At 44.9% G+C, this 21,074-nt stretch overlaps 1 long non-coding RNA gene across 1 annotated transcript; it reads left to right on the top strand.

Moving 5' to 3' along the window:
- The first annotated feature begins 14,341 nt into the window (after nucleotides 1-14,341).
- LOC137380911 (uncharacterized) lies at nucleotides 14,342-20,718 on the top strand. The gene is made up of 3 exons (XR_010977089.1): nucleotides 14,342-14,448; nucleotides 16,864-16,966; nucleotides 20,490-20,718. It is a non-coding gene; the product is annotated as an uncharacterized lncRNA (long non-coding RNA).
- Nucleotides 20,719-21,074: the final 356 nt, after the last annotated feature.

Here is a 21,074-nt window from a genome sequence, read left to right as displayed (position 1 = left end):
ATTGAACCAGCATACCTTTGGGAACTAGAAACAGTGCTGATGGAAGAAATGCTTCTTTTTCTGTTTTTTTAAAATTAAACTTGCTGAGCTAAGCCAAGAGACAAAAACAATTGCTATCAAGAAAAGCAACAGAGATGATACAGGCAAGCAAGAGACCTTAGTGCTTTAGTTTTTGAAGACTAGGCATTAAACCTACATAAGGTGAAGCACAGTGTTCCAACAATATACAAACATCTTATTCTGGCAAATTGACTGCAAGGGCTTCGCATAATGGAAGATGGACAGCTTTCTGGGAGGATACAAGACATTGGCTGGCGTAAAATTGAATGGGGGGGTTGGTGGTGGGCCAGTCCCTCCCCCCCCTCCCATCCTCGCTGCAATTTTATGCAGTGCGGCGGCAGCGAGAAACGGCCTGCCTGCCCAGGCCAATTGAGGCACTTAAGTGGCAAACTAACTGCCAAGCGGCCTTCTTGCGGATCGGACACCTGTGCCCTATGGAGGGCCACTCCCGAAGCCCCAACCGCCCCCAATGCACGACACTCCCCCCAATGCACGACACTCCCCCCGCCCCCGCCACCAACCGACTCCCCTTAACTCACCGATTGTCCCCTGTGAAGCCCTAAAAGCTTACCTGAGTTACGATGTCCTTTCTGTTGCCTCCCATGGCTGGGTGTAGTCCCAGCAGTGGCCACCACTCCCGGTGGCGCTGCTGGGGCTAAGAGCTGCCGGCCCGCTGATTGGCCAGCAGCTCCATTAGACGGGACTTCCTGCCTCAAGGAGGTGGAAGCCCCGCCCAAGACCAATTAAGGGCCTGGGAAGCAAAAAATCCCGACCTGGCTCCCCAGGCCCGGCGGAGGCAGGCTCGCCACCAACCTTTTGGCTGGTGGGCGAGCCTCCTGCCCAACGTACAATTCTGGCCATAGTTTACACAAAGGGCACAACTGGCTATTGGACATTTTCTCCTAAGGCAATTATTGATAGATCAACAAGGCTTTAGCAATGTAACAAACATTCTGTCCACCATTGAAAAAAAGGGATAAAAGGTTGAACACATTGAGGATCTTTACTGCAGGGGCAAGAGACCAGCACTGCAGTCGAGAGTAGGAGAAAACCTGTCCAAGGGTCAGTAGGAGAAATTCGATCAAGTATTGGAAGCTCGACAGAGTGTTAGAAGTAAAGTCTGCAGTCAATGGAAATGGCCACCTCGGGTGATTTGATGGCTAGATGGTAACATATTTGAGCATTCTAATACTAGATATTGTTGAAACATTTACTTGCTGGGGGTAAAGGAACAAAGCAGCTGTGTTTTTATTATTTTCTTTTATTTTCTCAACCTGTAATCATTTTCTGTAACCATTTTGATTTTCCTAATCATTTCAAATCTGTGCCCATTTTACATCTGTAATCATGGGTACAAATAAACTAACACAATTAAGCATAACAACCTTTTGAGTGAGTCATCAATATGTTCTCTGGTAATTCGCGGATCAAAATGAACAAAAAGTTTGGTTTGTTCTTTTCAATCTCTACAAAGCAGAGATAAAATTGTGACAGTATGATATGTAGCTGCTTCAGCTGGGCATATTTTAGGAACTATATTTACATTACATTCAGGCAGGGTTGAAATTGGACTGTCGCAACCAATGTAAATGAAAATGAGTTACTAATAAACTTGCTGGAAAGATGAGGCTTCAGTAACCATTTTACAATATAATTGAATGTATTGCATTTTTCAATGTTCTGCCGTTTGTACAGTCAAGCTGCAAAAGTATGAAGTAAATTTCACTTAACAAAGGTTGATTGTGGTAATTACCTTCACAAACCAGCATTCAGCAAAGTTTTTTTTTGTTTGAGGGGCAACAGGATTTCAGGACACGTATCACATTTGCCACAACGGCATTATATCCTCATGGTGCAATAATATTCATCCGTATGATTTGTCGAAGTGCAATGTGTTTTCAAAAGCTTTAACATTCTAAAATGGTTGCCGTCTTTCATAATTTCCATATCAAAATGCTTCACTTTTGAAGGACTTGTCATTTTAAGGACTTGTCATTTTTTAATACAAGTTTTAAATCAAAATAAAAATGAAAGTTCAGAGGTATTATTATTCACAAGGTAGTGAGAATAGATTCAAAGGAACAACAATGAAAGTATTGAAATTGCAGATTTCTTTGTTCTGCTGAATGTGGTCTGTTTAATATCCACACAGAGTGAGGTATTCATTAAATTGGAAGAAAACACCATTCTTTGTAGAAAATTCTTTCTGGGATTCATGTTCAAAAGATTGTCTAAACTAATAAATGCATGTCTGCACGTTGCCTGTCTTCCAGCCACTTGATAGTTTTGATGAGCCACATAAAACCATTTCAGGTATTTCAACATGTGCTTTAACTGTCCTAGCAGTGGATCGATTCATCAGTGTGAATGGGATCAAAGGGTTACTTTAAACAAAAACAATTACATCGCTTAAGAGCTATGGCAATGTCTGCAGAGATTTCATTTGTAGTGGGGGCAGATATCTGTAGTAGGAGATGAATGGAGGGCATGCATGGTTGAAGAGGTCAAGTAGAGGATAATGACAGGACATGGCATTTGATGAGCCATTTCATTCAGAACATCATCCAGCAAGACCTGTGCAAGGGCAACCTTGAAACTGCTGTCTTGTTAGATGTTGCCAAATGCCTTCTTGGCTGCAGCTGCACTGCAGGAGAGCATCAGCCTCAGCATCACCATTGCCCTCTTCAATGTCTACCTGACTACTGACCTGACTACTGTCACTTGTTGCGTGGTGACCCCTCTTCTGAGAGCAAGATTGTACAGCATGTAGTGTATCGCTATCATTTCTGCATTGCATTATGTGGCTACAGATTAGAAAATCACAAATCTTTGCTTCAGCATGCCATTTGGGTGCTCTGTTTGTATCTGTGTGGAAGCATGTGGCTCAATTTGTTATCTTTCATACGAACATCTGAATTAGAAGCAGGAGTAGGCCACTCGGCCCCTCGAGCCTGCTCCGCCATTCAATAAGTTCATGACTGAACTGATTACTCCACATTTCCACCTATCCCAGATAACCTTCCACCCCTTTGCTTATCAAGAATCTATCTACTTCTGCCTTAAAATATTCAAAGACTCTGCTTCCACTGCCTTTTGAGGAAGAGAGTTCCAAAGACTTGCGACCCTCTGAGGGAAAACATTTCTCCTCTCTGTATTAAATGGGCGACCCCTTTTTTTAAACAGTGACCCCTGGTTCCAGATTCTCCCACAAGGGAAAACATCCTTTCCACATTCACCCTGTCAAGACCCCTCAGGATCTTATATGTTTCAATCAAGTCGCCTCTTACTCTTCTAAATTCCAGCGGATACAAGCCTAGCCTGTCCAATCTTTCCTCATAAGACAACCCGCTCATTCCAGGTATTAGTCCAGTAAACCTTCTCTGAACTGCTTCCAAAGCATTTACATCCTTCCTTAAACAAGGAGACCAATACTGTACACAGTACTCCAGATGAGCTCTCACCAATGCCCTATATAGCTGAAACACAACCTCCCTACTTTTGTATTCAATTCCCCTCGCGATAAAAAATAACATTCTATTAGCTTTCCTAATTATGTGCTGAACCTACATACTAACCTTTTGCGATTCATACACTAGGACACCCAGATCCCTCTGCATCTCAGAGCTCTGCAATATCTCACCATTTAGATAATATGCTTCTTGTTTATTCTTCCTGCCAAAATGTACAATTTCACATACTCCAACATTATACTCAATTTGTCACGTCTTTGCCCACTCACTTAACCTATCTATATCCCGTTGTCGCCTCCTTGTGTCCTCTTCACAAGTTACTTTCCCACTTGTGTCATCAGCAAACTTAGCAACCATAGCTTCAGTCCCTTCATCCAAGTCATTTATATAAATTGTAAAATGTTGAGGCTTCAGCACAGGTCCCTGTGGCACTCCGCTTGTTACATCTTGCCAACCAAAAAAAAGGCCCATTTATTCCTACTCCCTGATTCCTGTTAGCTAGCCAATCTTCTATCCATGCCAATATGTTACCCCCTACACCACTTTAATTTTCTGCAATAACCTTTGATGTGGCACCTTACCAAATGCCTTCCAGAAATCTAAGTACAATACATCCACCGGTTCCCCTTCATCCACAGCACATGTAACTCCCTCAAAGAACTCCAATAAGTTGGTTAAACATGATTTCCCTTTCACAAACCCATGTTGACTCTCCCTGATTACCTTCAATTTTTTCTAAGTGCCCTGCTGTAATGTCAGAGAGAGATACAGCACTGAAACAGGCCCTTCAGCCCACTAAGTCTGTGCTGACCAACAACCACCCATTTATACTAACCCTACATTAATTCCATATTCCCTACCACATCCCCACCATTCTCCTACCACCTACCTACACTAGGGGCAATTTACCTATCAACCTGCAAGTCTTTGGCTGTGGGAGGAAACCAGAGCATCTGGTGGAAACCCATGCAGTCACAGGGAGAACTTGCAAACTCCACACAGGCAGCACCCAGAACTGAACCCGATCACTGGAACTATGAGGCTGCAGTGCTAACCACTGCGCCACTGTGCCACCACTTTAATAATAGCTTCTAACATTTTCCCTAAGACAGATGTTAAGCTAACTGGCCTGTAGTTTCCTGCTTTCTGTCTCCCTCCCTTGGAAATGCAGCAACTATCTCACTAGCCACTTCTTTTAAGACCTCGGGTGAAGTCCATCAGGACCCAGGGACTTATCAGCCCACAGCTCCAATAATTTGTTCAGTACCACTTCCCTGGTGATTTTAATTTTCTTGAATTCCCCCCCTCCCTTCCATTTCCTGACTTGCAGCTAATTCTGGGATGTTACTTGTATCCTCTATAGTGAAGACAGCCAATATTGATGGATGGAGCATTTCTGACGTCCTGCCCCATGATGTTCGTTTTCTTGAGGCTGATGGTTAGGCCAAATTCATTGCAGGCAGCCGCAAACCTGTCGAGGAGACTCTGCAGGCACTCTTCAGTGTGAGATGTTAAAGCAGCATCGTCAGCAAAGAGGAGCTCCCTGATGAGGACTTTCCGTACTTTGGACTTCGCTCTTAGACGGGCAAGGTTGAATAACCTGCCCCCTGATCTTGTGTGGAGGAAAATTCCTTCTTCAGAAGACTTGAACACATGTGAAAGCAGCAGGGAGAAGAAAATCCCAAAAAGTGTGGGTGCGAGAACACAGCCCTGTTTCACGCCACTCAGGATAGGAAAGGGGTCTGATGAGGAGCCACCATGTTGAATTGTGCCTTTCATATTGTCATGGAATGAGGTGATGATACTTAGTAGCTTTGGTGGACATCCAATCTTTTCTAGTAGCCTGAAGAGACCACGTCTGCTGACGAGGTCAAAGGCTTTGGTGAGATCAATGAAAGCAATGTGGAGGGGCATCTGTTGTTCGCGGCATTTCTCCTGTATCTGACGAAGGGAGAACAGCATGTCAATGGTCGATCTCTCTGCATGAAAGCCACACTGTGCCTCAGGGTAGACGCACTCGGCCAGCTTCTGGAGCCTGTTTAGAGCGACTCGAGCAAAGACTTTCCCCACTATGCTGAGCAGGGACATTCCACGGTAGTTGTTGCAGTCACCGCGGTCACCTTTGTTTTTATAGAGGATGATGATATTGGCATCGCGCATGTCCTGAGGTACTGCTCCCTCGTCCCAGCACAGGCATAGCAGTTCATGTAGTGCTGAGAGTATAGCAGGCTTGGCACTCAGAAATGCTCCATCCATCAATATTGGCGACCACGCTCTGGAAGTAGTTCAAGAGTTCACCTACCTAGGCTCAACTATCACCAGTAACCTGTCTCTAGATGCAGAAATCGACAAGTTCATGGGAAAGGCTTCCACTGCTATGTCCAGACTGGCCAAGAGAGTGTGGGAAAATGGCGCTCTGACACGGAACACAAAAGTCCGAGTGTATCAAGCCTGTGTCACCAGTACCTTGTTCTATGGCAGCGAGGCCTGGACAACGTATGTCAGCCAAGAGCGACGTCTCAATTCATTCCATCTTCGCTGCCTCCGGAGAATACTTGGCATCAGGTGGCAGGACCGTATCTCCAACACAGTAGTCCTCGAGGCGGCCAACATCCCCAGCTTGTGCACACTACTGAGTCAGCGGCGCTTGAGATGGCTTGGCCATGTGAGCCGCATGGAAGATGGCAGGATCCCCAAAGACACATTATACAGCGAGCTCGCCACTGGTATCAGACCCCCGGCCGTCCATGTCTCCGCCTTAAAGACGTCTGCAAATGCGACATGAAGTCCTGTGACATTGATCACAAGTCGTGGGAATCAGTTGCCAGTGATCGCCAGAGCTGGCGGACAGCCATAAAGGCGGGGCTAAAGTGTGGCGAGTTGAAGAGACTTAGCAGTTGGCAGGAAAAAAGACAGAGGCGCAAGGGGAGAGCCAACTGTGTAACAGCCCCGACAAACAAGTTTTTCTGCAACACCTGTGGAAGAGCCTGTCACTCTAGAATTGGCCTTTATAGCCACTCCAGGCGCTGCTCCACACACCACTGACCACCTCCAGGCACTTACCCATTGTCTCTCGAGATAAGGAGGCCAAAGAAGAGTGAAGACAGATGCAAAATACCCTTACAATTCATCTGTCATCTCCTTATTATCCATTATTAATTCCCCAGACTCACTTTCTGTGGAACCAACACTCACTTTGTTAACTCTTTACTTTTTTAAATACCTATAGAAAATATTGCTATGTCTTTATATTTCTAGATAGCTTTCTCTCGTAGTCTAATTTTTCCCTCCTTATTAATCTTTTAGTCATTCTTTGCAGTTTTTAATATTCTGTCCAATCTTCTGACCTGCCACCCATCTTTGCACAATTATAATGATTTTCTTTAAGTTTGATACTATCTTTAACTGTTTTAGTTAACCACGAATGGCGGATCTCCCCTTCAGTTGCTGGTCTGGAATCATGAACTAATTTGGGCATAGCAAGGTTCCACAAACAGCAGTGAAATAAATTACCAGGTCATCTGTTTTTAGATGTCGTCTGAGGGATGAAAATTGGCTAGGAGATGGAAAAATGCTAGTGCTCTAGTGCTGTGAGATCTTTTATGCCCACCTGAGAGGACAGACAGGGCATTAATTTAGGGCATCATTCAAAAGATGGTATCTCTGACAGTTCAGTACTGCACTGCAGTATCAGCCAACATTATTGCTCAAATCTTTGAAGTGGCGCTTATAACCCCAGCCATTTTATGTTAGCAGTATTCAAGCACGTGGACTGGCATCATGAAACCCAGCTCAAGAGGATATCTCTGGCCCCTTGGATCCATCCATCTAATATGCAAGTACCATTAAGTAATAGCAGAACTCAACAGCTGTCAGATAAAGTTGTCATGGCAGTTGCCATGGTTCCTGGCATCCATCTCCATGATGTGGTGCTGATAATCATATACTGCGATTTTATTAAATGGAATCACTTCCCATTCATAACAGGAATGCAAAAAGAACCCATACGACTACATGTTTTCATTGAACCTCTCTGAAAGAATGTAGAGCCCAGCATCTACTGCTGGCAACTTCCTTAAGGAAAAATTATAATCATTTGCACTGGCAAGCGAGGCTTTGATCGTTTGATGCCATAGTGGTGCATTGTAAACCGCATGATCTGCCAAATGAAATAGAATTTACAGCACAGAAACAGGCCATTCAGCCCAACAGGTCTATGCTGGTGTTTCTGTTCCAGTTGAGCCTCCTCCCACCTTAACTTCAGCTAATCCATCAACATATCCTTCTATTCGTTTCTCCCTCATGTACTTATCTAACTTCCCCTTAAATGCATCTATGCTATTCATCTCAACTTCTCCATGTAACAGCAAGTTCCATGCTCTAACCGCTCGCTGAGTACAAAAACAACAACAACTTTAAAAGAATAAAATGTCCTGAGGTGCTTCACAGGACAGCTATAAATCAAAGGTTGACACCAAGCCCCATAAAGCAATATTCGGGCAGACGACAAAAAGCTTGGTCAAAGAGGTAGGATTTAAGGAGTGTCTTAAAGGAGGAAAGAGGTGGCGAGGGTCAAATATAGCATTTTATCTGCCCTCTGGAGACAGACGAGGAGACACAAGGGCTTTTAAAATGGTGGCAGAAGGCGACAGGAGGGAAGTCCACGTCTTCCTGCTGCCACGGGATATTGACAAATTTATTAGAGTTATTTGAGGATGTAACCAGGAGGGTAGATAATGGGAAACCAGTAGATGTAGTATATTTGGATTTCCAAAAGGCGTTTGATAAGGTGCCACACAAAAGGGTAATAGGCAAGATAAGGGCGCATGGAGTTGGAGTAATATATTAGCATGGGTAGAGGATCGGTAAATGGACAGGAAGCAGAGAGTAGGCATAAATGGGGCATTTTCACATTGGCAGGCTGAGACTAATGGAATGCCGCAAAGATCAGTGCTGGAGCCTCAGCTATTTACAATCTAATGACATAGACGAAGAGGCAGAGAATAATGCATCTATGTTTGCTGATGATACAAAGGTAGGTGGAAACGTAAGCTGTGTGGAGGACACAGAGAGGCTGCAAAGAGATATAGACAGGTTAGGTGAGTGCACAACAAGATGGAAGATGGAGTAAAATGTGGGGATGTTATTCACTTTGGTTGTAAGACTAGAAGAGCAGAATATTTTTTGAAAGGCATGAATCCTGTAAATATTGATGTTTAGAGCAGGGATAGGCACCAACATGTTGCACCATGGGCATTTGACAAAATGATTGACTCAGCCATGGACATGGGGGGGGGGGGGGTACTAATCTGTATATAAAGTATATATATCCAATCTAACGCCATTGAAACACAGTCCAATTTAAAACACATTTCTCCCTATAAGTAGTTAAGCATACAAATATCAATGGAGAGCAGCACAACTGTATTAGCTAGCTAGCAAGCAAAATAGTATGCAATGTGAATGTAAATTACTTTGGAATGACTTTTGCTGCTAGGTTATTTTGAAACACAAGGTTAAAGGCTTGAAACGGGTGCCCAACATTTTCACATGGGGGGCCAGTGAGACTATTTCAGAAAGATAAAAGCATTAAAAATTTATCTTACTATTAATCAAAACAACAACAAAGCATTTTTGTGAAGAAGCTTTAAATGGGAAGACAAATTTATTGACTTACTTTCTGGTCACTAAATTGGACACTGATTTAATGAGACACCTGACACTTTTTTGCTTGCACTGTCAATGTTTGCCTGCTCACTTGTTGTAGCGATGCGGAGTATTCCGGATAGATAGAGTCATATAGTCATAGAGTTATAAAGCTCAGAAACAGGCCCCTTGGCTCATAGTGTCTGTGCCCGCATTCAAGCTCCTATATATTCTAATCCCATTTTCCAGCACTTGGCCCGTAGCCTTGTATGCTACGATGTTTCAAATGCTCATCTAAATACTTCTTAAATGTTGTGAGGGTTCCTGCCTCTACCATCCCTTCAGGCAGTGTGTTCCAGATTCCAACCACCCTCTGGGTGAAAAAAAAGATGTCCATTGTCAGGAGTGATCTTGATCGTGCTCTCTCCCATTTCTTTCTTTCTGTGTCTGTCTACCTGTCTCTCTCTCTCTCTGCCACTCTCCCCCACCCCCACCGTGTCCCCCTCTTTGTGTCGTTCCCCCCCTTGCTCTCTGCCCACTTTCTCTCTCTCTGTCCACCTCTTTCTCTCTGCTCCCTCTCTCTCTGCCCTCTCTCTCTCCCTCCCTCCCTTTCTCCCTCTCTCTTTCTCCATCCCTCTTTCCCTCTCTCCTGCCCTCTCTCTCTTTCTTTCTCTCTCTCTGACAGTTGCAGAGAGCGGGAACTCTCGGCTTTGTGATTGGTCTGTTTTTTTTAAAATGCAGCCGTCAGTTTCAGTTTCACAGCTAATACTGTGTAGAGTGAGAGCAGAACTTCCAATACGGGCTTTTCGGCGGGCTTTCAAAAAAATTGGAACCCACTGCAAAATCCCAAACTTGTCCAAATTGGAAGCGTTGTTCCCATGCTAAACACTTGTCAGCTGTGAAACCAAAACCGACAGCTGCATTTTTTTTAAAGCCAGACTGAAGCCGATGAGAAACTTCTTACTCCTGAAATTGCCAGTCATGTACCTCAAAATTGTTTACCACGGACAATGGAGTCCATGTACGGACATGTTGCTGACCCCTGATTTAGAGAGACTTGGGTGTGCTCCTACAAGGAACACAGAAAGTTAGCACGCAGCTACAGCAAGCAATTAAGAAGGAAAATGGCATGTTGGTCTTTATTGCAAGGGGATTGGAGTACAAGAATAAGGAAATCTTGCAATAATTGCACAGGGCTTTGGTGAGACCACATCTGGAATAGTGTGTGCAGTTTTGGTCTCCATATTTAAGGAAGGATGTACTTGCATTGGAGACGGTACAGCGAAAGTTCACTAGATTGGTCTCTGGGATGAGAGGGCTGTCCTATGATGAGAAGCTGAGTAAATTGGGTCTACACTCTCGGCAGTTTAGAAGAATCTCATTGATCTCATTGAAACGTACAAGGTTCTGAAGGGGCTTGACAGGGTAGACACTGAGAGGTTGTTTCCACTGGTTAGGTAATCTAAAACACGGGGGCACAGTTTCAGGATAAGGGGTCAATCATTTAGGACTTAAATGAGGAGAAATTTCTTCACTCAAAGGGTTGTGAATCTTTGGAATTCTCGACCCCAGAGGGTTGTGGATGTTGCATTGTTGAATATATTTAAGGCTGGGATAGACAGATTTTTGGTCTCTCAGGGAATCAAGGGATATGGGGAGTGGGCAGGAAAGTAAAGTTGAAGCCCAAGATCAGCCATGATCATATTGAATAGTGGAGCAGGCTTGACGGGCTGTATGGTCTACTCCTGTTCCTATTTCTTATGTTCTTATTGTTCACAATGGAAATGGCAGTGGCATGGCTGCCCACCGACCAGAGGTGGGCGGCCAATTAAATCAATTAAGTTGCCAATTTGTGGCCACTTTCCTTCCCTGCCAGCATTTTAATGGTGTCGGAACGGGCCCTTGACACATGGGCAGACAGCCAGGTTTATTGAGGCGGCCTCCCAGAGGCTTCGCGGAGAGGGCCTTCCTCTATAGCTGCTCCATGGCCCATGGATGCGGCCTCCGGCGTCAATGGCTGCCCACAGTTCCAACGCTGCTGCTGGAGAGTTCACCACTCTGATCATTGGGGTCTGTCTGCCTGGCCCCAGCCCATAAAAAAAAAATTCTTACCTAGCCTTCGAGGGTGCCTCAACATGGACGCACCCACTCTTTCTCCATGCAGTCTCAGCAGCATCCACCTCTATTGGTGACGCTGCTGATGGTGCCAAGTCCCGCTGATTGATTCAACAGCTCTGAGAGGCAGACACTGTCCTTAATTGGATGTTGCTCCTGACTGCCACAAGTAAAATTTCCCAAGGGGTCCCGCCATCCACCTGCGGGGGATTGAACCTGCTTTTGGTCCCAGCAGTGGGACTTGCTAGCTTTTGGTAAAATCCAGCCCCAAGTTTGCGAACAGTCTGATTCAACCTCAGATAGTTGCCAGAGAGATGGGTGGAGTTGGGAGCTACAAAAGGGAGTTTGTAGCAAGGACCGAAATACTTCTCAGTATTTAGGAAGAAATTCCTGCTTATCCAGTACTGGATGTCAGACAAGCAGTCTCACAATTTAGGAACAGTGGAGAGGTTGAAAGAGGTGGTGGTGAAGTGGAGCTGGGTGTTGTCAGTGAATATGTGAAAACTAACATTGTGCTTCCGGTTAATGTCACCGAAGGACGGCATGTAAATGAGAAATAGGTGGGGGCCAAGGATAGATCCTTGGGCGGACACCAGAGGTAACGGTACAGGAGCCAGAAGAGAAGCCATTGCAATTGGCACTCTGGCTATGACTAGACAGGTAAAAATGGAACCAGGCAAGTGCAGTCCCACCTAGCTGGATGACAGTGGAGAATATTTGGAGGAGAATGTTTGGAGGAGGATAGTATGGTCATTCATATTAAAGGCTGCAGACAGGTCGAGAAGGACGAGGAGGGATAGTTTACCTTTGTCACAGTCACATAAGATGTCATTTGTGATTCTGATAGCCCTTTCGGTACTGTGGCAGGGGCAGAAACCTGATTGGAGAGGTTCAACATGGAGTTCTGGGAAAGATGGACAGAGATTTGCAAGGCGATAGGATTTTAAAAGAATTTGGAGAGGAAAAGGAGTTTGGAGATGGGGTGGTGGTTTGCAAGGATGGTGGGGTCAAAGATTGTTTTTTTGAGGAGTGGGGTGATTACAGCAGATTTAAAGGAGAGGGAGACAGCACCTGAAAAGAGAGAACCCATTAACAATATCAGTTAACATGGGGTCCAGGAAGGGAAGCTGGTGGTCAGATGTTTACTGGAATAGGGTCGAGTAAGTTCTTCCTGAATTCTTTATTGGATTTATTCATGACTATCTTGTATCTATAGCTTCTAGTTTTGGTTTCCTCCACACATGGAAACATCTTCTCTACGTTTACCCTATTGAACACCTTCAAATCTCTATCAGGTCAAATCTCAGCCTCTTTTCTAGAGAAAAGAGCCTCAGCTTTTTCAGCCTTTCCTGATACTTATAATCTCTCCATTTGTAGTTTGGACTACAAGAGTCGGTGAATTTCTGAGACTGCTTCTCTGATGAAGCATAGGCGACAGAGGACGGACCCTTGCTAAGAAATTTAAGCCTGAACAAGTGCACCAGTGTCATTTGCCCCTGGGGTTGAGGCAGCCACCTCAGATGTAGATGAATCTCCCTCTGTATGTTCTGGTGGAACACCTCCTTGTCTTCCAGCTCCCAGAGGATGAGAGAAATCCCAAATTGAATGCCCAGCCAAACAGCTGAGATGCCTAGAAATTTATAAACCCCGCAATCGCAGGAGATGAAAGGGGAACAAAACAAAATCAATCAAAACACGCAACAAATGGAAAATATTGAACAACAAACCAATACACTAAATTAACCTCAAATGAGTATAATCTTACAGTCACTCCCAAATGATTTGACTCAATTCTGCAGGAAGTGAGGTTGAAAAGCAGCAGTGTTTTTTTTTAATTTTCTCAGGTTAACAATGTGGTGAACCATGCAAATAGAGGGGTTGGAATGCCCCTTCTCATTAATATAATTCTGTGCCCTCTAATGAGCTTTCACTGCACTGCCGTTGAGAGCCTCCAACCTGCAAGATTCCATGTTGAGTAGACATCAGGTCTATTGCTGAGACTATCTGACCGCCCCATACTCTTATCTACTCCCATGCTAAGCACAAACCTGCACAGCCAGCTCATTGCTTTTCAAGATTTACCATTGTATTTTCTAACTGTTGTAGATATGGGAATTTAAAGAGCAAGGGCATAATTTCTATCATTAACTTCATTTGGTAATGTTTTAAAAGTTTGAGTTCTCATGTTGTAGACTACAGAATGCAACTTGTAGTAGCTGCATATTTGTAGAACTGGTATCCATTATCCCACTCCCATATAAATTCAGTATTTTATATGCATGTAATTTACTCTCATCACAATAATGAATCTTGTTTCGTTCACTATGCAGCCCTGCACTTCCAATTAGCATTGAAAATATTGGTGTTATTTCATGTGACTGCAAACTGAGTTTTTTGTTAGTGACCCAGACTGTCACTGTGGTGAATATCCATCTAACTGTTTAGTGAGTCATTCGCACCTTGTCAAGCAAATACATAATCCTCTCTAAATGGAAAGGGACTTATTGAAGCACACATGTTTGTTTATAAATATGGAAGTGAATTTACACGTATATTGGAATCTTGCTACATTTGACAGTTTGCAGCAGATAAAAATGATGAACAGAATTAAGTTTATATAAATTGTCATGTATAGTGGGCAAATCACATTAGCGCAAACTCCCCTTGCAAGCAGTGATTCCATGTAGCGTCTTTCACAACCTCTGGACTGCTGAAAGTGATTGGTGGCAAGTACTTTTGAGATGTCGTCACTGGGGAATGCGTGATGACCCCTCTACTGAGAGCAAGATTGTACAGCAATGCAGCATATACCACTCTTATTTGGATTGCTTTGTGTGGCTGCACAATAGCACATCCCAGACCTGTCAAAGAATCAAAGCTTTTGCATCAGCAGGTCTATTGTATACTCCATTTGTATCCGTGTGGAGGCATGAGTCACACTATGTTTTATTTCAGTTGCAGTTATGGATTTTGAACTGGCATCATGAACCAACTTGTAAATAGCAAGATCCCACAAACAGCAGTGCAATAAATGACCAGATCATTTTTTTTAGACACTTTATCAAATACCAGGAAGGAAATAGAAAGCAATGGAGGTGAACAAGGTAAAAGAGACAAACGAAAACCCCGTCGGAGAGAAGAGCAGAACTTCTTCAAGGTAGGCATTTCTGGCACTGAATTAAACATTAAAATAAAAGAAAAATGCTCTGATGATGCTACCTTCCACGACGGTGCTTCCGATATGTCTTCCTTTTTCCTCAACCGAGGATTCCCCCCCCCCCCACTGTGGTTGACAGGGCCCTCAAGCATGTCTGGCCCATTTCCCGCACCTCTACCCTCACCCCTTCCCCTCCCTCCCAGAACCGCGACAGGGTTCCCCTTGTCCTCACTTTCCAACCCACCAGCCTCCAGATCCAAAGGATCATCCTCCGCCACTTTCGCCATATCCAGCGTCTTCCCCTCCCTTCCCCTGTCAGCATTCTGAAGGGATCGTTCCCTCCGCGACACCCTGGTCCATTCCTCCATTACCCCCACCACCTCGTCCCCTTCCCACGGCACCTTCCCCTGCAATCGCAGGAGGGGTAATACCTGCCCATTTACCTCCTCTATCCTCACTATCCAAGGCCTCAAACACTCCTTTCGGGTGAAGCAGCGATTTACTTGTACTTCTTTCAATTTAGTATACTGTACTCGCTACTCACAATGTGGTCTCCTCAACATTGGGGAGACCAAACGCAGATTGGGGACCGCTTTACGGAACATCTCCGCTCAGTCCGTAAACATGAACCCGAGCTTCCGGTTGCTGGCCATTTCAACACATCCCCCTGCTCTCATGCTCACATCTCTGTCCTGGGATTGCTGCAGTGTTCCAACGAACATCAACGCAAGCTCGAGGAACAGCCCCTCATTTACCGATTAGGCACACTACAGCCTGCCGGACTGAACATTCAGTTCAATAATTTCAGAGCATGACGGTTCCCCTTTTTATGCCTGTTTATTTTTTATTTTTCCTTTTTTATTTGGTTGTTTTAGTTTAGGTTTTTCAGTTTGTTTAGTTTGTTTCCACCGTGCTTACCCACTGTTTTGGTTCTTTTAATGTGCTTTTTTATGTTTGTACTTGGAGTGCTCTGTGCTTTACAGTCATTCACACCCTCTCTGTACTAACGCGTTGTCTTTCAGCACACCATTAACATACCCTTCACCTTTGTTCCATGACCATCTGGTCAGTTATTCTCTGTGACCCTGTCCTATCAACACCTTCACCTTTGTTATCTCTTGCCCCATCCCCGCTTTACTTGCTTAAAACCTTTTCCATTTCTAATATTTGTCAGTTCTGAAGAAGGGTCTCTGACCTGAAAACGTTCACTCTGCTTCTCTCTGCACAGATGCTGCCAGACCTGCTGAGTATTTCCAGCATTTCTTGTTTTTATTTCATTTTTTTAAGGTGTTGGTTTAGGGGTAAATGTTGACCTAGACACCAGAAGAACTCCTTTCTTTCAAAATAATGTCATGGGATCTTTAACATCCATCTAAGAGGGCAGATGGGGCCTTGGTTTAAAATTCTAATCCAAATGATGACATCTCTAACAATGCAACATCACTAACACCACCCCCCCCCCCCGCCCCCTCCAACTCCCGCACCGCCGCTGCCTCCCTCTACTACACTGGAACATCAGTATAGATTATGTGCTGAAGTGTCATGAACCCACAGTCTTCTGTTTCAGAATTAAGAGAGCTACCACTGAGCCAAGGCTGACACCCAAACATAGTCTGATGCATATATACAAACATATATTGTACAAAACGCTTTTTTCTGTAAGACTAATGACAGATGTTAGGTTTGGTGCATGTTCCTGTAAATCCAGTTATAGTACATTTACAATTTTGAAAAGACTGCAGGTCATATTCTTCGATAAGGCTTATCTGAACTGACATTTTGTTTTGTTGCTTACAGTTAGAAAGGGGAATAATTCAGTGCTGTGATGAGAACAGTTTGTACATAATTAGACAGTTCCTAATTAAACATGAATGATCAGATATTCCAAATTCAAAATAGAATCACTTCTCCAGCATAGAAAAAAAGAGGCGTTCTGTAAAAATCAAGCATTAACTTAAAAATTAAGAAAAGAAGGAACTGGTTAAATGGAAAGAGAGAAAAATTGGTTTGAAATTTCCACAAAAAAGGACAGATATATTTCGATCAATTAACTCCCTATCAGTCTCTTCTCAGTCATAATTAAAGTGATGGAAGGAGTCATCAGTAGTGTAATCAAGCAGGAAATACTCACATATAGCTACTCACTAATGGGGATGAATTTTACCAGCCCTCCGATGTCGAGGGTCATAGCTGGGGGGGGGGGGGGGGGGGGGGTGGGGGGGCCCGGAAAATACTTCTGGGATAAGCCTGCCACGATTTGTAATGCCGGGTAGGTCCCACCCCATTTTAACAGTGGCGGTGGGACCTCAGTGTGGCGCTCCCCCCCCGGCCGCTTGGCAGTGGCTCCCCAATTAACAAATGTAAAGTGCTACTTACCTTGCCTGAATATGCATTCCGCTGCCTTTCACTCCACAGTTCAACATTTTTCGTTGAATGGGTGGCTGTCACGTGCCGTCCCGTTCACGAATGAGAAAAGCCGGCGGGACAGCAGAAGCAGGAGTCATCGGACACAGTGCAGGTAAGTCTGGATATACCGGGGTCCCATCTCTGCATACTTGAAGGGAGGTGGGAGGGGGGAAGGTCGCCATGATGATAATGAGCTGCCGCGCTGAATATCATGGCGGCTCTGCGACAGGCGGTCTGCCCGGCTTCAAAGCGCGACGCTGTGATCGGCGGGCATGCTCATAAAATTCAGCCCATAGTTTGGGTTCTGCCAGTACCCAGACATCATTACAGCCTTGATCATCATGTGAATTCAAGAGTTGAATGCCCATGAAGAGATGAGAATAACCTCCCTCTACATCTAGGCAGCATTCGAGTGAATATGGCACCAAGGATTTTTAGCAGAACCAGAGAGGGAAATCCTTCATGGGCTGGAATCATACCTGACACACAGAGAAGATGGTTGTAGTTGTTGGTGGCTAAACATCAGACCCCCTGTTATATTTCTCCTGGGACACCTCAGGGAAATGCCCTTGACCCAACCGCCTTCATTAATAACCTTCTCCCATTATAAGATCAGGACTGGAGCTATTTGCTGATAATATCACAGTGTTCTGATTCACACCTTCTCCAATTAGTGAAGTATCCTATGCCAGCCTATAGTAGGACCTGGATAACATCCATGCTTGGATTGATTAGTAGTGGGTAATACTGGTATCACATAAGCAATAGGCATTAGCATCTCCATCAAGAAAACACCAGGGGTCGGCAAGATGTCTGTACACAGACACCAATGTCTATGGTAAATAAATTTGAGGCCCATGGTTTTCATCCGGCCCATCAGTCCTCTGACTGACAGGGGGCTGCCAGTGGCTCGTCTTTGATTGACAGCTCTCCTATTAAAGTCAGGGAGAAGGGGTAGGCGGGACCTGCGTCTGATGGACACCTGCTGCCTGTTTGTGATTGGTCACTGTCTATGACTGACAGTGGGCTGCCCAGGTAGAATGAGCGCTGCTTGGCAGTACACAGTGCAGGCGCACTGAGATTGGCTGCCCCTGCTGTTTTCGCATGGTTCAGGGAGTGTGTGGGAATGGCTGCTGCAGGGAAGAAGGAGAGAGGACGAGGGGAGAGGGGGAAGTGTGCCAGCACACAACCACAGGCGCGGGACAGAGGGAGCACAGTGAGAGTCAAGAAGCCCTTTAAACAAGCACTAGTCCAGGGAGCAGAGAGAGAGTGAATGGGAAGAGAGAGAAAGGGACACAGGGAGAGAGATGGACACAGAGAGGGAGGAGAGAGAGGGACACAGGGAGAGAGATGGACACAGATAAGAGGGGAGAGAGAGGGGAAATAGATACGGAAGGGGGAGTGAGAGAGACAGAAGGGGGAGAGAGGGGTGGCAAGGGGAGAAAGAGAGAGATGGGGCGAAGAGAGAGAGACAGAAATGGGGTGGGGAGAGAGAGAGAGATGGGGAGAGAGAGAGATAGGGAGGGGGGAAAGAGAAATGGAGGGGAGAGAGACAGGGAGGGGGAGAGAGAGATACAGGGAGTGGGAGAGAGACATAAAGGGAGGGGGTAGAGAGGGAAGAGACAGGGACGGGGGCGTGTGGGAGAGATAAGAATGGAGGAGAGAGGGGAGAGACAGAGAAGGGGAGATCAAGATCACTCCTAACAGATGGACATCTGTCCGAATTCTCCGCATCGCTACGTCAAGTGTGCGGGCAGACATTGACTACATGCGCAAGCAAAAACACTGCGTGCTGAATTTTACTGGCCCCTCGACGCCGCGGGTCATGGCACGGGGGCCAATAAAATGCTGCGGGGAGAGGCCCGCCTCACCCCACAACGTCGAGAAGGGCCCGCCGCATATTACGGCAGCGGTGGGACCTCGGTGCTGCCCCCTGGCTGCACGGCAGCAGGCCCTTCATCTAACCATGCAAATGAACATTTAAAATATTTAAATAAACTTACCTGCAGGCGGTGGCTGTCCCACTCCAATATTACGGCCGCCGCTCGTGCTCCGCACGCCTTCGGAGCTCCGTATGGAGTTCCGGGTGAGAACCTGGTGGGGAGGGGGAGTAATAAAATTTTCAGGGAGGGAGGGGTGGAGGAGCAAGGAAATCAATTTTAATTGGATGTGGGAATGGCGGGAAGGGGTTGAAGGGCAAATGTAAAGAAGTTGCGGGGTGGGGGGAGTGTGGGTTGGTAATAAAATTTCATTTTGTGCCGATGGCCCTTAAAAGAACATTGGGGAGGATGTGAAAGGGCCTCCATTATGTCTAATTTTATGCAATAATTCTTCATGATTTACCTTTACAAATTTAAATTTCTCCTAAGAGCTTACAGCCCTTTAAAAATGGCGCCAGTGCCTGTACGATGGCGCTGGACGCCATTGCCGAGGACACAGCGACCGCCCCCTCTACATCATCAGGAGCGGCCGCTCTGCCCCCACTATTTAAGTGAGCCCCTGCGGAGTGCGGTGCCCGAATAAAATTCAGCCTTACCAGGTATATCAATAAATAGGGAGAACTGTGTTTTAAATCGGACAATGTTTTGATGACATTAGATTGGCCATACACTTTATATACAGGCTAATTGCCCCCATGTCTGTGGCTAAGTCAATAATTTTTTAAAATGTCCATGGTGCATCATGTTGGCGCCTATCCTTGGAAAACGCTCCCTGATGTTGATCAGCATTACTAGTGAGTCCATGACCATTAACATCTGAGGCGGAGGTGCGAACAGTATACGGTGGATGGGGAATTGCAGCATATTTTGGGTATGCATTAGATATTCTCTCAGGTTCAGTGACTCTGGTCTAATCCCATAAATGGACTTCACGTTCCCTACATTCAGGCATCACTGCCCAATAGGTAGTCACATTATAGCATGGTTTAGGCACCATAACAGTAAGATCCTTTGTGTGTAGTTGATATGTAATTTTGCAGATGCCTCCCACATGCCTTTCTCCTATCTTCCAGAAGGGAGATTGATAAGTACTCAAGTGAGATGAAACCAATTGTATAGGAAGAGACTGGTTTATTTTACATATATGAACAAACAGAATAGAGTTTCAATTAAATATAATACTTTTCCTATTGCTATCTTGATATCGAAAATAAACTACGCCCCTTATATAGATTTAGCAACAATTTACTAGCAAGCATTTGCAGAACTTTCTAGCTCTATCCTTAGAAAATTGTCTGCCGCGCTGTTTCAAAATCAACCCTCTGCAGATCGCCCTTTTTTAACAGCCAGAGAGGAAGTTAAAACCTGACCTCTATTCTTTTTTTGATTGGTACATTGTGCTGTCAACAAAAACTACCTCAGCTTCCTACCTCCCTTGGTGAGAGAGTTTTAGCAACACATTGTTTGGTCAGCTAGGATTCCGACAGAGTTAAATATAATGGAAACCAGTCCAAAATTACAGGCACGAATGTTTCTCGACTGTGTTAAAGAATAGTGCATTCTTTTTAATTGGCACCCCTGCCACTGGACTCCACACTTATCCCCTCAGTCACCAGCGCACTGTGATTGCAGAGTGTACTGTTTACAAGATGTACTTCTGGAATCCGCTAACCTTATGTTGACAATATATTGCAGCCTACTCCATTGAAAAGAGCAACAGCATCAGTGCATGGGTACAGCAGCACTTCCAAGTCGCATGCCATCCTGACTTGAAACTATATCGCTGTTCCGTCATGATGATTGGATAAAGATTCATTGACACAAGGATTGCAGAGGGTCAAGAAAAAGGCCTAGCATTATCCTCTCGGGGTAACCATGAATGGGCAATAAATGCATCTTTGCCAGTGTCACCCATATTTGAGAACAAAATAAAAGTAAGCAAATTATTTATTCTAGGATTCCATAAATTTAAAAGATAGGAACAACAACAGCAACTTACATTTATATAGCACCTTTAATGCAATAAAACATCCCAAGGTGCTTCACCAGAGCATTATAAAACAAAAGATGATATTGAAACACATAAGGAGACATTAGGACAGATGACCAATAGTTGGGTCAAACAGGCAGGTTTAAGAAGTGCCTTAAAGGAGGAAAGCGAGGTGGAGAGGCAGAGAGTATAAGGAGAGAATTCTGGAGCTTAAGGCTTAGGCAACTTAAGGCACAGTCACCAATGGGTAGAGTGATTAAAATCGGAGATGTTCAAGAGGTCAAAATTAG

The sequence above is a fragment of the Heterodontus francisci genome, chromosome 20, assembly GCF_036365525.1.
Source record: "Heterodontus francisci isolate sHetFra1 chromosome 20, sHetFra1.hap1, whole genome shotgun sequence".
In the NCBI taxonomy this organism is placed as follows: domain Eukaryota; kingdom Metazoa; phylum Chordata; class Chondrichthyes; order Heterodontiformes; family Heterodontidae; genus Heterodontus; species Heterodontus francisci.
This window is presented reverse-complemented; position numbering and strand designations above follow the sequence as displayed.